The sequence below is a fragment of the Malaclemys terrapin genome, chromosome 13 (genome assembly GCF_027887155.1).
Source record: "Malaclemys terrapin pileata isolate rMalTer1 chromosome 13, rMalTer1.hap1, whole genome shotgun sequence".
NCBI classification, from domain to species: Eukaryota; Metazoa; Chordata; order Testudines; family Emydidae; genus Malaclemys; species Malaclemys terrapin.
In genome coordinates, this window is record NC_071517.1 from 31868830 (window position 1) to 31883354 (window position 14525).

Here is a 14525-nt window from a genome sequence, read left to right on the forward strand (position 1 = left end):
GTTCGCTGAGATAATCATTAATAGCTCTGAGGTGGCTTCAGCCAGTTCCTTCAGTGCCCACAGGTAAACTTCATCAGGCTCCATCAATTTGAATACATCTAACTTACCTACATATTCTTTAACCTATTCTTTCCCTATTTTGGCTGGCACTCCTTCCCCCTTGCTGCTAATATTAATTGTGTTGAGTATCTGGTCACAATTAAACTTTTTAGTGAAGACTGAAGTAAAATAGGCATTAAACACTCCAGTGTCAGTGACTGGGATGTGGGCAATCATGCCTAGGGATCAGAATTGGAGTCTAGCCAGTACTAGGAGCCAAAATTACAGTCAGAGCTGATGTTAGGAACCTGAGTCAAGGGTCAGAACTGGGTTAGCTGGAATGAGGCAAATCAGGGGCAAGGCTGGAACAAGGCAGGTGCAATCACATTAATGCCTGATGCTTTGAAAAGCCTTTGAAATGTTACTGCTGCTGAGCTTAAGAGCTGGTCTGCTGACCCTTCCAACCAATCAGGTGCTGTAGCCAATCAAGCAGCCTAGTACAGGCCAATTGTGCTCATTAGGTTGCCCAGAGACTGGTTCTGCTGCAGGCCCTGGTTCCTGACACTCAGCCTTCTTGAGGTTGTCGGTTATTAGCTCAGCTCTCCTTCTTTGCTAAGTAGGGGGCTGCACTTTCCTTCGTCTTTCTCTTGCTCCTAACATATTTATAGAATCTCTTCTGATTGCCTTTTTGTCCCTAGCTAAGTGTAGCTAATTCCCGCAGGAACAGCGAACCGCGGCCCCTGGGAGCTGCGAGTGGTCGTACCTGTGGATGCTCAGGTAAACAAAGCGTCTCGCAGCCTGCCAGAGGCTTATCCTGAACAAGCCGCAGCCCAAGGTTCAGAACCCCTGCTGTAAGTGATTGCTTAAATACTACAGGTTGAATCTCCCTAGTCCGGCACCCTTGGGACCAGACTGACCTCCCCAGTCCAGCAAATTCCCTGGTTTCGGACCAATGTGAGCCCCACCACTCCCAGACGTTGTCCCTGGGGCACCAGCCCCTCTGCTCCCCAGGGACTCTGGGGCTCCACTGCTGGCCCCCAGCCCACCAGGGCTCCACTCCCCAGGGGCTCAGCTCCCAGCCGCTGGCCCCCTGCTTCGCTGGTGGCTGCCAGCTCCACTCTTCCCTGGTCCCACAACACTCCTGGCCCTAGCCCGTCAGTTTTTCCCTGTTGAGTGTTCCAGCCCTGGAGCACCCACTGGGTCACCGACTATGCTAGACCAGAGGTGTTGCTGGACTAGGGAAGTCCGGATTAGGGAGGTTCAACCTGTAGCGTCAATTATTATTTTCTGTGATTATTTATTATTAAAACTGTACACTAAGCAGCACAATGACATCCATGTGCACAGTGTTAACCAAAGCGTGCTAAGGAAAATAGGAGTAACCAAAACACTGCTTTTAAAAAGGAATTAAAAATAAATAAATAAAATGGAGTGAAGTTGCATTTACAGTGGCTTATAGGAAACAGAGTAACTGTCAGGCCATGGGAACAGCAGGTCAGAGACACATAAAGTGACAATAAACTATTTTATGTAACAAAGACATATACAGCAATGTGCTTTAACACCACAGCCCTGGGGGAGGGGTTGCTGAGATGGGCCAGCAAGGAACACCAGCCTCTCTGCCACATGTCTTATTTTGGTAACCACTGCAGATGGCTCACCCTATTCTGGTAACTTTTATACCCTCTGCTCCCAGAAGTCTATTTTGGCTTCTTTGTGTACTAAATTACCTATTTGTTTCTTTAAGTTGCTTGTTTGGGGGCTTTTCGGGGCTGTGGCTTCTGCCTTTTTCTTTTGGCCAGGGGGGAGGGATGTAGCGTGTGATTGGCTCCCAGTTGCACGATCTGCTAAAAAATGCTTTAAAAGGCTGCTTGCTGTTGATTTTTTTCCTTTTGCTTTTGGGTTGCCTGTGGGTGTGGTTGGTTGGCTGCCTGCAAATGGCAGAGAGAACAGACACCCACCCAGCTGTGATGGCCTCTACAGCTACAGCAGGGGACATAGAAGATGATGCTATTTGCTCCACCTGCCTGGGGTATCTGACAGCCGGTGACTATAGCGTGTGGGCACAACTTCTGCCGAGCCTGCATTGCCCAGTACTGTGCGGAAAAGGGAACGGGGACACCCCTGACCTGTCCCCAGTGCAGAGCCCAGTTCCAGAAAGGGGAGTTCAAGCCCAACACCCAGCTGAACAACATTGTACAAAAGCTCAAACAACTGGGGTTAAAACCAGGAAAAGGGCAAAAGGAGGAACTGTGTGGGAGATACCAGGAGGCTCTGAAACTCTTCTGTGAGGGGGAACAAACTCTCATCTGCGTGATCTGCAGAGAGTCCCAGGCTCACAGCGCTCACACGGTGGTGCCCATCGAGGAGGCTGCACAGGAGTACAAGGTAGGAAATGCTGTTGACTTTGCATAATTAAACCCCTTAAGGACACCAGGTTTATCCCCCTCTTCAATCCAAGGACAAACTTTCACACCTGGCTGCCTAAGGTTAGGCACCTAAACAAAAAGGGCCTGGTTTTCAGAGGGGTGAGCACTGGGGGCTGTGGATAATGGAAAAAGATCCAAACTTTTTTTGCCCCAACACTGCAAGTTTCAATGCCTGATAGAACAGGGCTGATGGCTCTTAGTGCACCTGTAACCCATCTGCCAGGTGGAGTGGGCAGCAAGAAGGGCTGGGTTCAATATGTAGGGGTTCCTTTTCAACAATACAACACAGAACCAGCCGTGCCCAACTCAGTAAGCTGGGCAAATCACACCCCACCCTGCGTGCTTTTGAGAGGCAATACTTCCTCTCTCGCAAGCACTGAGTCTGAGTATAGAAAACACAGGCGCTGGCTTCCTCATTTCCCCAGCAGTGCTCAACCCCTGCTCTGCCCCATGCCCTGCCCCCACTCTCTCCCTTCCCCCAAGACCACATCCCCACCCAGCCCTGCCTCTTCCTGCCCCATTCCGCCCCCTCCCTGAGTGCACCCCACCCTTGCCCTAAGCCTTCCCCCCCAGTGCCTTTTGCATGCCATTGAACAGCTGATCTGTGGCGAGTGGGAGGCACTGGGAGACAGGGGGAGGAGCTTATCGCAGGGCCGCCAGCAGGCGGGAGGTGTTGCAGGGGTGGGGGTGGAGCTGATCGGTGGAGCTGCCAATGAGTGCTGAGCACCCACTATGTTTTTCTGTGGTTTCTTCAGCCCTGGAGCACCCACAGAGTTGGTGACTATGGTAGAAAAGAAACTTTTAAATGAAAGGAGGGAAGTTACCCAGCATTAATTAAGGAAAATGCCCCAAGCAGGATTCATAAACATAAAACCGTGAGCAAAACACCCACCCCAGAGTGTGATGGGCAGTGTCTTCTGCTTCAGGTTTCTGAGATCTACAACCAAGAGTTTCTTTAACAGGTCCCTCACCACACCACACTCACAATGGCCGTCAGTGAAGACTCAGCTATAGAGGTGCACCTGGGGAGGGAGCAGGGGAGAAGGCACCTTGCTTGCTCCTCTGTCCAAGCACTTGCTCTGGTGTCACCACCGTGCCACACACCCAACTGGTCCATTCCACTGTCTGCCCTGCCAGCTGTCACCTGCTTCTCTATTATAACCTCTGCCGATCAGTCTTTTGAGGTTCTACCCTGCTCTTAGTGATTATCAGCTCTTAGGCTTTGTCTACACTACAAAGTTTTGTTGGCAAAAGTTATGCCACTTTAATTAAAACTGCTGTTGCATTTGCACATTAGCTCCTTGTGCGGGCAGAGTACATTCACACTAGCAGCTCTTACATCCACACAGAGAGCAGTGCACTGTGCAACTGGCCACAGGATGCTTTGGGAAAGGTTTGCAATTCCTCACGGGGCAGGTACAGCATCACATGATGCAGGTTCTCAATCACATCCTTCCAGGGGCACCCTTTTCCACCTGAAGTGTGTGGGGGCATAGGCGCCGACTCCATGGGTGCTCTGCACCCACCGAAAGCCAAACTCCCCTCACCCTCCTCCCCTGAGCGTGCCATGTCCCTGCTCCTCTGCCTACCTCCCAGCTCTTCCAGTCCAGCCGTCATCAAACAGCTGTGGTCCTAGCAAGCTCCTAGAGGGAGGGGGAGGAGTGGGAGTGTGGCACACTCCGGGAAGGAGGCGGGGAAGAGGCAGGGCCGGGGTGGGGATTTGGGAAAGGGGTTAGAATAGGGGCAGGGAGGGGGCGGAGTTGGGGCGGGGACTTTGGGGAAGGGGTTGAAATGGGGGCAGGGCAGGTGTGGGAAGAGGTGGGGCTGGGAGCAGAGGACAGGTCAAGCACCCACCGGAAAGCAGGGAAGTTGGCGCCTATGTGTGGGGGGGAGGGAGAGGACAGTGGTGTGTCTGGGGCAGGGGAGGCAGCAGGCTGACTGACCTATCCTGGAGGAGGGGAACACACACACCTCCCGCATCAGTCCCTGGCACTGCTCGGCACAGCAGTCTCTCCCGAAGCAGCCTGCTCTGCCTGCCCACCCATGGTTCTGTGGTTCCCTCCGAGTTCTCCCACAAGCCTCCTCAGCTGCTGAGAGCAGCATCCTGAGCAGCTCTGTGAGCTCTCTGTGCTGAGGAATGGCAAAGCAGCACAGGAGTCTCTCACTCCCCCCTACTACAGCCATCTGCCAGCCGCTGTGTTCCTAGTGCCCGGCAGAACAGGAGCATGCCAGTGATTTTCTCTTTGTTCCCCAAAGGGAGCAGCACACTCAGCTGTCAGATACTTCCCGGAGCTTTAAAATGGGAGGGGCGCAGTCTCAGATCAAAACACGGAGCAGAGCAATCAGGGCAGGCATTGTGGGATACTGGCGGAAACCAGTTCTGGCGACAAAACAAACAGCAGTGTCTACACTCATGGCCATCCCTACTCCACCCCTTCCCCCAAGACCCGCCTCTTCCCGACCCTGCTCCACTCCCTCCACACCCCCATTCCACCCCTTCCCCCAAGTACTTGCCCCCGCTTTTTCCAGCTTTCGACCCCTCCCCCGAGTGATGCCAGGAGCCGGCAGGATGAGACAGAGCAGGTCGGGCTGGGGCTGGGGCTCTCACTGCTGCAGGTGCCAGGCCCCCTCTGACCCCCCAGGCCACCCTGGACCCCACATCCCCCTGAAGCGTGGGGCCTGGAGGCATTGTCCTGCTCCGTCCTATGGACTCTGTCTACGCTGACAATTTGTCGATAATAGAGGGAAAGGAAAAGAAAAAAGTCTCTCGTAGTTGTGGAAGTATTTTGCGATCACTTAACAAAACAAAAGAATCCTAATAGGGCCTGAATTACATTCAGGCCTTGATTTACACGGTATTTTTTTTGCATGGTTTCAGTTATACCTGGTCAATTAATTGTGATCCTTTATTTTTGTACATGGTAGGGATTCACTTTTACACAGTGCAGCAAGGTGGCCAAGATGCATAAATCAGTGGCATAGCCAGGACCCGACACTTGGGTGGGCTGGCAGTGACAGGGGTGGGGGAGGGAAGGCAGGAGGGATGGAGCAGGAGGGATCGGGGTGCCTCCCCTTCTCTCCTCCAGCCAGCCTTGCAGGGGGCCATGGAAACTCTGGTCAGGGCCCCCCCGGTCCCGGGAGTGCACCCAGGCCATGAGAGCTTGCGCCGCTCGGTGGCGCTCCTGCTGGGGAGAGAGGTCTGGGGCTCACGCCACTCTGCCCAGTGCTCCTGCGGGTAGCAGGGCACGAGGGGTTGCCCCATTCCATTGCCTGGCACTCCTACTAGGGAGCGGGATCCAGAGCTCACCCAGCTCTGCCCGGCGCTCCTGCTGGGGGCTCGCTTTGTTCTGCCCAACACTGCTGCCAGGGAGTGGGGTGGGGGCACACTCCACTCCACCCTCCTGGCATTTATCTTGTGAGCCCAGAACCTAAACCCTTATTTCCCATAGACCATTGGTATCTTTTTACATGATTTTTATTTGCATGGTGTTTTTAAAGAACATAACCCCAGTGTAAATCGAGACCCGACTGTAGTTCTCTTTCAACGGTGGGGAGGAGCAAGTTAAACCATGCCTAGGACTCTTGGGTAAAGGCCACACCTCCCAGCAGACAAATTTGTCCCCACCCTATCTTAATTTTCACAGAGCTCTGGCATCCGAGCCCCCTGCTTAGAGAGTTCAGTTGAGGGTGAACCCCTAATTCAGGGCAGGCTAAGCACAGTTCTGCTGCCCTTTACTCATACAATTAATATAACAACATTGATAACAATATTTCACTATCCCTGCATCAGTACTAAAGTGATTTGTAACCCAACACCTGCCAAAGTTGATCACTTTGCAACAACAGCTCTGTTTGCTGGATACCTAGGCAGAGTGGGTGTGTTCATGTAAATACAGTCTGGTCCTAAAGTCTTTTCTCCTCCCCAGCTAGCTGTCGGGGGAGAGCTCATTCAGACCCTGCTTACACACCAAAACAATCTGGACCCTGAAACATCCCTGAACGTCAGTGGCACAGAAACCCACAGCTGGTATCTGTGTCCTGCTCTTCTTTCTCTCTACATATCCTCCTCTTCCAGCTCTTCCCTGTCCAGCAGCCCTGCTCCATCCATATTAACTCCTGCAGCCATTAGCCCAGATAAAGTTAGTAGGATGTGGGCTGGCCTTACAGCTTAAATACACCATTTACTATACACCAGGGTGTACACACCATGGTATTATAATTGTCTGGCAAAGTTAGGGCCATCTATGCTCTAAAATGGTTGGGTTTTGGCAGCGTGGGTGAGACAATGCGGTTCTGGAACAACATTAAAGAAACATGTTAGTGCTCCCATCTCCTGTCTGGGGCTGTGTCTGTGCTAGAGAGTGGGATGTTGGGGATGAGACACTGCTGAGGTTCCCTGCCCTCACCCCAGGAGACTGGAGGACATGGGCTGACCTTGGGGCTCTACACTGGGTTGCAGATGGAAGGGAGGGAAATGGCCTGAATTCCCTCCCCACAGGGACCAGACTCACTGACAATCTCAGTTTGGCCTGAACTGTCCCAAATTTCTGCTCCAAGTCCCTCGTCCATGGAGCTGCTTCTCTGCCCCAAGAACTCCAAGGCCATGTCTATGCTACTAGATGCTTTAGCAGCACAGCTACAATGCTACAGCTAAGTAGCTAGGGCGACCTGTGTGTTAGGTTAAGACCAGGCCCAAGTCTCTGTGCTCGCTGACAGGGCTCAGACACAGCCAGGAAGTACTGGCACTTCTCCGAAGTGACTGCCTTGTTCTCCGGGTTCTCAGCTTTGTGTTAAACTGACTCTCCAGCTGTTCTGGTTGTGAAGAAAACCTGAAAACTGACCCACGTGTAGGGGATGCAGAGAGCTGGGCACAGCAGCTCTGAGAGGTCTGAACTGCCTCAGTCCCTCAGTGAGGGGTGAACTCAGGTGCCCAGGGATGATCATTCAAATATCAACACTGTTAAGGATTTTGTTTCCTGTGTGAGAGCAGAAAGGGAGAGTCACAGCTCGGCACCATTTATTGCCAGTGACGCCTCCTTACGGTGCCACAAGCGGGTGATGTTTGGGAAATGCCACCTCTTATTTTTCCCCCAGTAAATAAGGACCAAGCCCAGAGAGTCCAGCAGAGTTCAGGATATATTCTAGCCCCATGAGGAGAGCCAGGCCACAGGAGCCATTTGGAGCCAATCAGCAACTCCATCCTGTTTTGAACATTGCACAATCTACTGTGAACAGATCATGGTATCTCCTTTTGGTGACTCACATGGGTGGAGCTTATTTTGTGGGTTGAGCTTCAAAGAATCCAGCCACCTTTGCCCCTCCCCAGGTAATTGCCAAGGTAGCCCGGGATGGGTGGGGGAGGAGGGAAGGAAGAGGACACACTGCAGTTTAAAACTTTAAAACTTTAACACTTATTGAAGGCCAGCCTTCCGATGCTCGGGCGATCATCTGGGGTGGAGTGACTGGGTGGCCGGAGGCCCCCCCCACCGTGTTCTTGGGCGCCTGGGTGAGGAGGCAATGGGATTTGGGGAGGAGGGCTGTTGGTTACACAGGGGCTGTAGCGGTGGTCTCTGCTTCTGCTGCCTTTCCTGCAGCTCAACCATCCGCTGGAGCATATCAGTTTGATGCTCCAGCAGCCAGAGCATCGACTCTTGCCTTCTGTCTGCAAGCTGACGCCACCTATCATCTTCAGCCCGCTTGCTCTCTTCAGCCCGTGATTCAGCCCGCCACCTCTCCTCTCGTTCATATTGTGCTTTTTTGCACTCTGACATTGACTGCCTCCACGCATTCTGCTGTGTACTTTCAGTGTGCGAGGACATCTGGAGCTCCGAGAACATATCATCCCGAGTCCGACGTTTTCTCCTTCTAATCTTCGCTAGCCTCTGCGAAGGAGAAACATTTGCAGCTGTTGGAAGAGAAGGGAGAGGTGGTTAAAAAAGACACATTTTAGAGAACAATGGGTACACTCTTTCACGTTAAATTTTGCTGTTCACATTACGCAGCACATGTACTTTCGTTACAAGGTCGCATTTTTCCTCTTATATTGAGGGCCTGCCGGTTTGGTGTGAGAGATCACTCACGCAGTGCCAGGCAACAGAATTCGGCTTGCAGGCAGCCATGGTAAGCCACAGTCTTTTGGCTTTTTTAACCTTCTTAACATGTGGGAATGGTTTCAAACAGTAGCGCCCTCATTTCCCATACCAAGCACCCGTTGGGTTGGCCATTTAAAATGGGTTTGCAATGTAAAAGGAGGCGCTGCGGTTTCCGGGTTAACATGCAGCACAAACCCAACTACCCACCCCCAAACACAAACCGAATTCTCTGGGATGATCACTTCACCCCTCCCCCCTACCACGTGGCTAACAGCAGGGAACATTTCTGTTCAGCCGACCAGGAACGGGCACCTCTGAATGTCCCCTTAATAAAATCACCCCATTTCAACCAGGTGACCGTGAATGATATCACTCTGCTGAGGATAACAAAGAGAGATAAGGAATGGATGTTGTCTGCATGCCAGCAAACACCGGGACCATACACTGCCATGCTTTGTTATGCAATGATTCCAGACTACGTGCTATTGGCCTGGCGTGGTAAAGTGTCCTACCATGGCGGACGGGATAAGGCAGCCCCCCCCCCCCCCCCCGAATCCTTTTGCAAACGCTTTTGGAGTACATGAAGGAGAGCTTTCTGGAGATGTCCCTGGAGGATTTCCGCTCCATCCCCATACACGTTAACAGACTTTTCCAGTAGCTGTACTGGCCGCGATTGCCAGGGCAAATTAATCATTAAACACGCTTGCTTTTAAACCATGTGTAATATTTACAAAGGTACACTCACCAGAGGTCCCTTGTGTGCCCTCAGGGTCTGGGAGCACGCCTTGGGTGAGTCCGGGGGTTACTAGTTCCAGGTCCAGGGTGATAAACATATGCTGGCTGTTGGGGAAACAGGTTTCTCCGCTTCCTTGCTGTGAGCTATCTTCATTGTCTTCATCCTCATCTTCCTCGTACCCCGAACCCGCTTCCCTGTTGCGTGTTTCTCCATTGATGGAGTCAAAGCACACGGTTGGGGTAGTGGTGGCTGCACCCCCTAGAATGGCATGCAGCTCCGCGTAGAAGCGGCATGTTTGTGGCTCTGCCCCAGACCTTCCGTTTGCCTCTCTGGCTTTGTGGTAGGCTTGCCTTAGCGCCTTAATTTTCACGCGGCACTGCTGTGTGTCCCTGTTATGGCCTCTGTCCTTCATGGCCTTTGAGACTTTTTCTAATATTTTGCCATTTTGTTTACTGCTACGGAGTTCAGCTAGCACTGATTCATCTCCTCATATGGCGAGCAGATCCCGTACTTCCCGTTCGGTCCATGATGGAGCTCTTTTGAGATCCTGGGACTCCATCACGGTTACCTGTGCTGATGAGCTCTGCAGTCACCTGTGCTCTCCACGCTGGGCAAACAGGAAATGAAATTCAAAAGTTCGTGGGGCTTTTCCTGTGTACCTGGTCAGTGCATCTGAGTGGAGAGTGCTGTCCAGAGCGGTCACAATGAAGCACTGTTGGATAGCTCCCGGAGGCCAATAACGTTGATTTCCGTCCACACTACCCCAATTCCGACCCGCAAAGGCCGATTTTAGCACTAATCCCCTCGTCGGAGGTGGAGTAAAGAAACTGGTTTAAAGGGCCCTTTAAGTCGAAAAAAAGGGCTTCGTCGTGTGAACGTGTCCAGGCTTAATTCGATTTAACGTTGCTAAATTCAACCTAAACTCCACGCCTAAATTGACAGAAGTCCCTCTTAGGCCTGGGCTGCAGATAGTGTTTGTCCCAGTGTCACTATTTTCGTTGGAGTGTATCTTCCCACCTAAATAGTTCTAGCCCCATAGCCCATAGCGCAGCTGCATCGATATCAGTATAAAAACAACACATTCTGGTAGAACTTTTTCACCGCCCCATAGGTGAATAGTTATACTGATATAAACACCTTTGTACAGGTATAACTTCCTCCATGCTAGGGGGGTGGTTAATCAAATTGGTTTAAAAAAGACACCTTTAGTTAAACTGGTGCGAGCGCGTATGTGGCCAAACCCCAGCATTTACAGTTATAGAGATTAACCTGTTAATTTGCAGTTAATGAACTTGAGTTAAAACAGGCCTAAAACTCTTCTGGAGAAATTAAATGGCGAGTCCCTTCCTGTCTCCCCGTCCAGGGGACTCCAGGTACAGACTCTTCCCCACTGACTGGCTGTCACACAGGGGAAACAGCTACTGGATTTGTGAAGACTACACGGAGAGGACTGGGAGCCATGCGATGGCTTGGCAAAGAGGGCTTAAGCCCTAGGAATCCAGGACTTGTATGAAATAGTGATGTGAAATGTGGTGGGTGGGAACTTCAGCTGCAGAGAGGCCTGGTCTTTCCTGGAAGGTAGAGCAGAGTAGCAGTGTTGGGCTGGGGAACCTCAAAGACCTTCTCTGACTGCAGGAAGACCCCATTGCTGTTGAGGACTGGGGAGAAGCTGCCACGCAGCTTCAGAGCAGTTATTTGTCTGCCTAGGTCCCCTCCACTCCCTATGCAATGATCCTTCAGCCTTCAGCTATGAATACAGTGCATGCAGGGAGTCAGCCACCTGCGTGCCTAGTGGCGTAGCAATTGCACTTATGGCCTCTTTGCCCAAGAACACTATCACATATGATAAGTATGCAGAGACATGAAGACAGGAGATGGTGGTGTGGAAAGGGTGATGGCCCCAGGGGCATGGAGGGAGATGGTGAGAGAAGCAGAGACACCAAAGACTTGGTGGAGGGTGTAAAGAAGCCATGTTCCATGGGAGTCAGAATGATCCAATGGTTATGGCACTGGACTAAGAATCAGGAGACCTGGGTTCTATTTCTTCCCTGCTTGGTAAGTCAGAAATTCTTAGTGCACAGACTGTAGATTAAAATAGGTTTGACTTCTTCAGGGACAAGAAACTGTCCAGAGCTGTGGCATTTGAGGCCCTTCCAATTAGCATGTGCTGGTTCCATCAGGCAGTTTGTGTTTCCCCTGCTTGGTTTGGGTCCCTCTTAGATCTCCAAGGAGACCTTTGAGTGCTCTGGGTAATGTTCTCTGGTTTCATTGGAAAGACAGCAGAGAACCCAGGGAATTACAGAAGGTTCTGGTCACCCTGGTGACTCTGTCATATGCTTTGCAGGAGTTCATACAGGATATCATCCAAGGCAAATGTCCTGCTTGGATTGGACTTAATTTTACAACCCCTCCAATGAAGTGGACCTGGGTGGATGGCACCCCGTTAAATCAAACTCTTTGCATCTTTCCCCATGTTAAACACATCTGAAGTGTTTTTAAACGTTAGTGAAGCTACTTGTTAATCACTCTCTGTATTCATTATTCCTGCACAATAAAGCCTCTAATCAGCTATAACAAGTGCCCATGTGAACTGATGGATGACACATTGCAGCAACGACCTCTATTGCCCATAGTAATGGCACACCGTATTTATGCAAGTTTTCAGTTGCAGAAGTTTGGCCTTTATTTATTTACTTCTGAAAAACACCAAAAGTTAGATTCTGACTGTGTGGAGACATTAACTACTACAGAAACCACATGATAACGTTTACTGTGCTTTCTATATATGGGATTATCATAAAAATGTCATAGGAAAGATCCAAATGATAACTCTAGCCTGTGGTCTTGCACATAGGTTGTTAACCCCTGGGAATTGCTGAGGGCAGATTTAATCGGGCTATATCCTGTCCCACAGATGGGATACCAGTATGTACTGAACTGAATAATGAGGTAACAGTTTACATTTGGTGTTATTTTCACTATATGGTCAATTACACAATCATGGCCATGTGACAGGGGGCTGTTAGCAGCTACAAACAGAGCCCTTTGGAAGCAAGCACCCTGGTCACTGTCCATACCCACGACACCAGGTACGGTAAGAGGAGAAGGCACTGTGTAGTTTGGGTTTGGAAGGTATGATGTTATATAAATTAACTATGACCATATACATCATTATTGCAACCACTGTCATATAGTTGCAACAAATCTTGTATAAAGATGGTCAAGTAAGATATCTATGAAAAGGTTGTAGTTTGCTGATTGTGATTAAACTACTGTATGTGTGTAGCATTTATGTATTTGAAGTTATGAGCATTGGCTATGTATTTGTATTTAAATGTGTCTGATTCTAAGTAGCACCAGTGAAGCATTTAGCCAGCTCACTGTGAAGTGACTATTCAGATTAAGTGCCCCATCAAGAAACACTTAACTGACAATGGACCCTGTGAGACTCCAATCCACATCTGATGAGCCTTCCTGGGAATGTTCGAAGTAGCATGTGAGCAATTGCTGCCACCTGCAAAGAAATGAATCATGCATGGACATGTGACTTGCCCATGTGACTCCAAACTCCATTTTCTGCTGTCATTTTCCACAGTGTACCATCTTCCACATGGTAGAGGATATAAAAAGGCCCTGGAAGCCCCTCTATTTTGTCTTCAAACCTGCTTCTGATCTCTGGAGGAACTTTGCTACCAACTGAAGCTCTAAACAAAGGACTGAAGGACGCATCCAAATCTGTGGATGTACTCCAGAGACTTAATTTGAGCCAGCAGTTTATTCCATCACTGCTATAAGCCTGAACCATGAACTTTTCAATTGTTGTATGTATTTGATTCTTTTAACCAATTTTAACTCCCATCTATGTATGCAGAGTCAGGATGAGCTCTACGCTGACATCTGGTGGTGAATTGTGGCGAGTTGTGGAAAAGAACTTCAGGGGCTGATCTTGTTTGCATCGGCACACCCACCCCACCTAGCATGAGCCCACAGCAGCCCAAATGGTCACTTTGGCTGCTGTGGGATCCCCAGTTTCTCTGTTATTGGGGCAGGGAGAATAAAGTGTTACCCTGATTATGTGACTCAAGGACAGTGGAACTGTTTTATGACAGAGGGTCTCGCCATCAACTACGTAGCACTTGCTAGACAAGGGACATGGGTTCTAACCCCCCCACACCCGTGAGTGGAGAGAAAGATTGGGGGGTAGGTATGTGTATCTGATGGTATGGGTCCCTTTTGAGGGTCTAAAACACCAATTATATCTCTACCTCTCTCCATTGTAGAATATAAGAGCTAATTTTGATTCTATTAGGAGTTTATTTACAGGCTGTTGAGCTGAATTCACTTTGGGCTAATGGTGCACCAACACTGAGGCTCCCCTACTACAAACTGAAATCACTAAGTGGCTGGTGGAGTAGAGCAGTTTGTGGGATGGCTGGAGTGGCTCACGGGATGGCTGGCGGAGCAACTGGAGTGGCTTGTGGAGCAGCTGGTGGAGCAGAGCAGTTCGCGGAACAGTTGGGAGGTAAAACTCTGCTGATAAACTTTTGAACTCTGGGGCTGCACTGACCAGGGACAGAGACTTTTGGGGTGTTGGACTTTTGGGACTTTGGTGATTTTTTTGGGTTGCTGGACTTAAGACCCTGAGGGGAAAAGGACACTGCCAAATTTACTTGGGAGTGGGTCTTTTGAACATGGTTTGTGTTATGAGTCCTGTTTGTGGTGTTTTCCCTACATAATGCCGCATTGTTTCCCTCCTTTATTAAAAGGATTTTGCTACACTCAGACTCTGTGCTTGCGAGAGGAGAAGTATTACCTCTTTGAGGTGCCCGGGGGGTGGTATGTAATTGTCCCAGGTCACTGGGTGGGGGCTCGAGATGGTTTTGCATTATGTTATTGAAACGGAACCCCTAGATACTGAACTCGGCCCTTGTTGCTGCCAATTCAGACAGGCAGAAGGGTTACATCTATATTTCTTTCTTTTTATGAATAAACCTTTAGATTTTTAGATCCTAAATGATTGGCAAAATCATGATTTGGGGGTAAGATCTGATTTTTATATTGACTTAGGTTTTGTGGCTGGTCCTTTGGGATCAGGAGAACCTTTAATAGGGGACACTGGTTTTCATAAGCAGTCATCCCTATAAGGAGTGCTACTGGTGGTACAAGGGAACTGGGGTACCTGAGGGAATTGCTTGTATGACTTCTGGTTAGCCAGTGGGGTGAAACCAA